Source organism: Halichoeres trimaculatus, unplaced genomic scaffold (assembly GCF_033239565.1).
Source record: "Halichoeres trimaculatus isolate MK-OKI-2021-1 unplaced genomic scaffold, fHalTri1.1 fHalTri1_scaffold_17, whole genome shotgun sequence".
Taxonomy (NCBI): domain Eukaryota; kingdom Metazoa; phylum Chordata; class Actinopteri; order Labriformes; family Labridae; genus Halichoeres; species Halichoeres trimaculatus.
Window position 1 is genome coordinate 11722901 of NW_027437195.1, and position 6975 is coordinate 11729875.

Consider the following 6975-nt stretch of genomic DNA (forward strand, 5'->3'; position numbering starts at 1 on the left):
TAGGGAAGATCGAGCAAGACAGGAAGTTGTGCCCGGAAACTTCCTAAAAACACCTGATGACTTTCAAAATAAAACAAATCAGTTTGTATTTAGCTTGACTACGACGACAGACATCATGAGCAGAATAGACTAGAAGACAACAGGTTTGAGGTTTTACAGCCCAACATGAATGAAAAGAGACTTATCAATAGAGTGGGAAGCTTGGGAACTCCTCAGTCATGCAGCATGTCGGGCTGAGCACACAGCAGTGACGAACGCAGTCAAAACGCAGCGCAACAGAGTTGGACAGCAGACGTATCAGGTGTATTTTAGGTGTAATACAGGTCCACATAGAAATGGAACCATGAGTTTCATCAGCAGGTCTGTGGTGATTCCCACACCTCAAAATAATCCTCTGCCAGTCTTTGTGATGCAGTTGTGTTGTTGCAATCTGGCCCTTCACATGTAATAGCTTTTTTCAGCGTTAACAGAAAATAATTTTGTTATCACAGGATCTTTAGTTAACTAGAAAAATCTATCCCCCAAAACAGTTCAAACCAGCTTTATTATCTTGAGATAAACAGCAACAATAAGTCAAGATCTTGAGGAAATCACTGGAATCGTTTGGTTATCATGGAAGAACCAGTGTGTTCATCTCAAGATAAGGTGATCAATTAGTCCAGGTTTTCAGGACAACAAAAGGGAATTACCACTGTGTGTATCATCCACTAGGACAGGACATCAGAGTGCATTTAGTTCTTCTGATGTATGTCTGCCAAGGGCATGATTTGCATCAAAACTGTTATGATAGATGCTTGGTTAATAAAGCTTATTAGTCAGTAGTTATATGGAGTACCTATGAGCCTCAGAGCTAGAGATCTACAGTAACAGCCTGTTCACTCTGCTGACATCTGGGAAACAAATCCAAGGTCTTCATCGACATACCGCTGTGTTTAGGAGCAGCTTCTTTCCTGACGCAGTGATATAATTATATAAATAATTGTTTGTTTGTTTTAATGGTGTCTGGATAAAGGGAAAGGTGAAATATAAGAAAAGTCCTCAGCATATTCTCTTTAATGCTTTTGCTTCTGGCACCTGTGAGAAATCTTTAACTGGTAATAGAATAAAATGAAATTATTACTGATGCTTCTAAGAAACCACTGAAAGCAAGCAAGGCCATCAGTTCTAAGGCTGATTATTTCTATACAGATATATTTTTAATGTCTGTTTGAGCCGCTGCTGGAGGAGTGATTCTCAGCCAAGTTTTGAAACAGACTCTTTTTTTTTATTTATGGTAAAGTTTCTTGTTGAGTGATGAAGCTAGCTGTTAAAATAGTGGAAAGCACTCCATGCACGTGTCGGTCAAGATAAACAGAAATGGTGAGACACACATTTGTCCACAGGGGTCGCCAAAATCAACCCTAATCAAGGAGTTTTAAAGCACATTTCCAATCAGGACATCTTCCAAGAGAATATAATTTTAGGTGTCTGTTGCGTTGACACTAAACGCTAATAAAATCACACGCACATGTGAGTTACATGTAAAGTCAGTAGCTGTGTTTCCATTACACTTTTTCACAAAATTAAAGCCATATTTCTGAAGTTTTGATAAAGAACAATTTTGCCTTGCTGGTATTTCCATTATGACTAGAATTGTGCACAGCTTAAGTAAAGTAAAACATAACGTCTGTCTGGACGCTGCACTCATGATGATGCTGATTCTTGAACATTAGTGTTTTTATTAATTGGTCAAACTGTCGGCCATGATCACGCCAACTCAAAACAGGCAGGAACAAAACACTGAATGAAAATCATCATCTCCAGCTCACATACTCCCACTCATGCACACAGACCTCTGCTCTCCCTCCTGCTGCTCTCTGTCTCTGACCCGCTCTCAGCCTTCTGATGCCTTCACAAGTGTCAGTAATAAACACAAACATCAGCATTCAACATATAAATAAGAGCAGAACTGATAAAATATAAGCACTGGAGTCTGTATGTGTGGCAGTGGACACGTATGAGGAGGTTAGGGGGGTGCGTTGTTATAGCAACGTGACATGTTTTTGAGAAAGAGGTGTTTCCATTGCACTTTTATGATAAAGTTCAATATCAAAACTTTTGAAAAACCACCTAGTTTGTGCGTAATTTTTTTAAAATCAAAATTAGAGAGGTTCTTCTAAACCATGGTGTTTCCATTTTCGTTTCTTTATTGCGCAATTTATTTGCGCAATACTAGGTTGCTTCGTGGCACAATGACATGAATTGAGCAGAGGTTCATTCACTTAAGTGTTAAAGTCTTAAAAACTGGAATCACTGGTGGCCATGTAGTGGCGCTTAAACCTTGATGAATGACAACAGACTAGACTAGCATTTGAAGAGAACCTCTTTCATCCTATAAGATAGGCTTCTTCGGGTTTTCACAAATGGAGCGAGTTATCTGTGCAAATGAATAGAGTCAACAAAAAGCAGGTGTCTGTGTAGCAGAAAATAAGCAAGCATTTGTGTTTGCTGCAAATGAAAAATGGCGCTCATATGACTTTATTTGTTTATGTGTTGCATCAAAATAAGATTAAAAAAAAGTCTGTCCAGAAGCTGGTAACAAACCAGCAAAGAACACAGTTGCTAAGCCAGAAGAACTTTATTTGCATCTTCCTCGATGAAAACATGTCTCCTGCAGACCACTCAGAAACCTTTGAGTTGTTGCAGTGGCTCCACTGTTTGTTGTCAGGGTGAAACTCCACTAAATCCTCACACATCTGTTTGACGCTGATAGAAGACTCAGAGCAAGAAGGAGCAGTACGAGTGTACACATTACAGCCTGTTGGTCTCCTATCAAGAGGGAACCAGATATCTTTATTGCCTCGCCAGTTTAAACACTTAAAGATTAAACTTGCAGCCCCTCCCTGTCTGTAAAGCACAGAACAGGTGTTAAAGTTGTATTATCAGATGCAGCAGGCCAAAACACATCCCACAAGAGGAGCTGCTGACCGGATGGAGGGGTAGAAAGGTTTAATCTCTTTAATAACTGTACATTAAAACATTACACACAACTTAAAGCTGGGGAAATCTATAACTGTTTAAATGTTCTCCACCTGTGAACACTGAAGCTCATGTGGATCAATGCAACAAAATTTCAGACTGCCGAGATCTGCTGCTTTCAGAGTAAAGTGTGTACATTTGAAATGCATTTGGGATTTCTAAAAATCAATAGAGTACTTAGATACCTTCTCTCTTCACCCTGCATTTCAACCTCCCACTTGAAGCAAGAATGTCGACTTTATCGACAAGAAATCTTAATTCAGCTGTTTCTATAAAGCTGTTGAGCAGACTCATCTTCTAAAAAAGCTGGATCTCTTTGAATGCATTACGGACTTATGGTGAAGCTTTTCACAAAGCTGAACACCTTCAAATACTCCTGTGACTGTTGGAATACTGGAGTTGGGATTTTCAGAAACTGTGCTTGGACTTGGATTTAAGGCCTCAGACTTGATCAATGAGAGCATTTGAACTCTCAATAAGGACTGTTTCTATTACCTCCACCAAGGAGGTTATGTTTTTGGGAGAGTTTGTCTGTTTGTCTGTGAACAGCAAAACTCAAAAAGTAACAAACAGGTCTTGATGAAATTTTCAGGAAATGTTCAAAATGGGATAAGGAAGAAGGGATTAAATTTTGGAGGTGATCTGGATCACTGTCTGGATCCAGGACTTTTTTTTAAAGGATTCTTTATCATTGTGAGATAGGGCCGTTTTCATCATATGTGTATATAACTCCACCATAAATGGTCAGATTGCTTTGCAAAACAATACAAGACAAAGTCACCATAATTTCTAACAGATGTTAAAGTACGATCCAGATCTTGGAAATATCCTGGATACTAAGATCTGGAATATGAAATATGTACTGGGTCATCATAATTTTCAACACAAACAAATTATCATGCAAACCTGCAACTAGCACCAAATTGTAGCAGACAGTCTGCTGAAGGGAGTATAACATTAAAGTAGGACTAAAGTGTTGGTGACAATCACAATATGCTTGGTGGAGGTCTGTGCTCTCTGAGTGCTTTTCTAGTTTAACTGTTTTTATTTCTTTATTTTTTAAATTTTTTTTATAGTTATATTTTTCATCAAAAGTCAAAAGAATTTATGAAGTTATAGGAAAAAATACTGGCAGGTGCGTTAACCTATAACTGCATGTCAAACTGTCAAAACAAACTGTGCCAAAATCAGTTTGGATTTAACTTTAAGGTTTTACAGCCCAACATGAATGAGGAGAGACTTATCAACGGAGTGTAAAGCTGAGGAACTTTTCGGCCTGTCTGTCAGTCATGCAGCTTGTAGGACTGAACACATAGCTGGTGTGAGTAGACAGTATAAAGCCACAGGTAGTGGAAAGCGGTCATGAATACTTCTACGGTGATTCTGACTTGATATGGACTTGACCACGGGAGATTCTGGACTACAACACTGGCAATATAGTTTGCACATGACATTGATTGTGTGCATTGTAAATATTTAGCCTATTTCAGCAACACCTTTGTCTGAGTAGTTTCCAAACATAATTACGCTCTTTTGGTAATCAGACATTTCAGCACATTCACAAAAGTGTTAAATCTACTTAATATATTCCCCCATGCACTAGAGGGAGCAGAGAAGATGTGTTGTTAAACATGTAAAAAAAATAAAAAATAAAAAAGAGCAATCCTGGGATTAACTTGAATTTAACATCAGTCAACTGCACCTCTGTAATAACTAATGATGTAGATGCTGTTTGTGAAATGTTTTGCTGAATATTCATTTAACTGCAGTCATGTCTGAAAATGTCAATATGGAGAGAAAGTGCAGCTCTTATTAATTCTGTGCATGCAGAGGGCATTCTGACTTTTACCTCTTTATAGACTGACAAAATGTGAGAGGAATCTGCTAAATAGAGTAAAGTTTGTTAAACTAATGTATTAAAAAGGGTCGAGGCTGGAGAAAGATCCATTCCACATCCTTATCTCCCTGAGCTTCTTTCTCCTTTTTGTTATTGTGTCATATTTTCACATCATGTCCAGTCATGTATGGATTTAAATCTTCTTTCAATAAGATATCTGAATTAGTTTTGTTGTTTTCAGGATCTTATTATTACAGCAACTCAGATTTATTTCAGTGAATGATAAAGATGAATCCAGTCTGATGTGATGCTGTATTGATGTCAAGAAGTCATAGGCACAAACAGAAAGACAACAGATTCAGGCTTTTATCTTTTGATGGGATTTTCCAAAACAAGAGAATTACAGAATATGGTTAACCTTGTCTTTAAATTCATACAGGACCTCTGAATGCAGCACTCCTATCAGACTCCACAAGTTCATGGCCTCTGTTCGCTGAAATCAGACAAAGGAAGAAGTTGAATGCTAATGTCCGTTGTTTTGGTGAACTCAAGGCTGCTTCCACACAACAACACTAACTTTTCATTCGCATGATGAATTTTAATAGTTCCCAGACATTTGAAATGTCTTTGTTGACTTCAGTTTGTTTCCTGCTCACTGCTCCATATCACAGCAGATATTTCTTTCAATAAAAATAAGTTGTTTTTTGCGAGCAGATAACTCAAGGACAATTTGGCTTCAGAGATTTTATTTCCTAATGTTAACTATAAAAGACACTTTGAAGCGTTGGTGACATATAAAGCTTGATGTAATGAGACACAAAAGCAAAAATAACAACGATAATAAAAAGATGATAATGATGCTTAAATCCACTAAGAAGGAAGAGAAAGAAGCATAACTTGAAATTTCTTGGCTATGGATCCAGTAAATCCCTGAACTAAGTGCTAATCCTGCACTAATCCATAATTTCACAGATGGTCTCAAATAATTTACACCACAGTTGTTTACCTCTGTAAATATGATGCAGGGATTACAACCACACAGCAACTTTGACACTAGAGAAGCAGTATTTTAAAATATATAGTCAACCTAAGTTACATTTAATAACTTGTTTGAGTGTAATCCAGACTTTTCTTATCTGTGATGATCAAGTTCACCTGTAAAGCTCCTGTTAAGCCTGGCAGCACAAAATATTCTATGGGGCAAATGAACAATTAAATAGACTTATGTGGGTAGACACTAACAGATATAAGGAGTAAAGGGACAAAAATAAAAAATCTCTCCTACAACCGGACAAAGTAGGATTTCGACATTAAACATGTTGCTAGGTGCCGCCCTGTTGGCTATGGCTGTCTTTTGCAGCAGCTCTCTCTTCTTTGTCCGTTTCTTGTAATTTCTTTATCTCTTTTTCGTCATCTCTGCATTTGGAGTGGATCATTACTTTGTATGGTTCATTGTTGGTCATGAACACCAAACTGTTTTTGACTTCAGTGATGTTTTTACAACTTTTTCTCCTGTGTTTGTCTGGAGATCCTACATCTAACTATGGATGCATTATTTACATGTGAACTGAGCTGTTAGCAGCCTGTAGCATGTCAATGCTAACTGGTGTAAGGCCTGATGTCTTCCCTCAAGGTGAGGAGAAGGAGGTGAGGATGACATGCTGGTTCTCAGGTGTGAGCTAAGAAGTGACGACATGGACCTGTCCTTCCATCCATCGTTGTTGGGAACATAAGATCTATCAACGGTGGAATGGACGAGCTAGCCGTGCTAGCCCAGCGGCAGAAGGAATACCAGAGGGCAGAGTAGCATCATGCTATTCACAGACATGGCTAACGGAGATAACATCAGACACCAACACCACATTGGAAGAGCTTCACCTGCTGTGGGCAGACAGGATCTAGGAGACAGAGACTGAACAGACTGCTGAAGAAGCTCAGTCCTGGACCCTGTGGAGGTGGAGACTGGCTGAACTGGAGAATGATGGACAAGCTGTCATCATCTATTTTCTTATGGACCTTTTTGCACTTTCTATACACTTTCTTACTTTTGTTTTCTTGATTGCTGCTGTGACTTCAATTTCATTGTACTTGTTACAATGAAAATCTATTCTATTCTATTC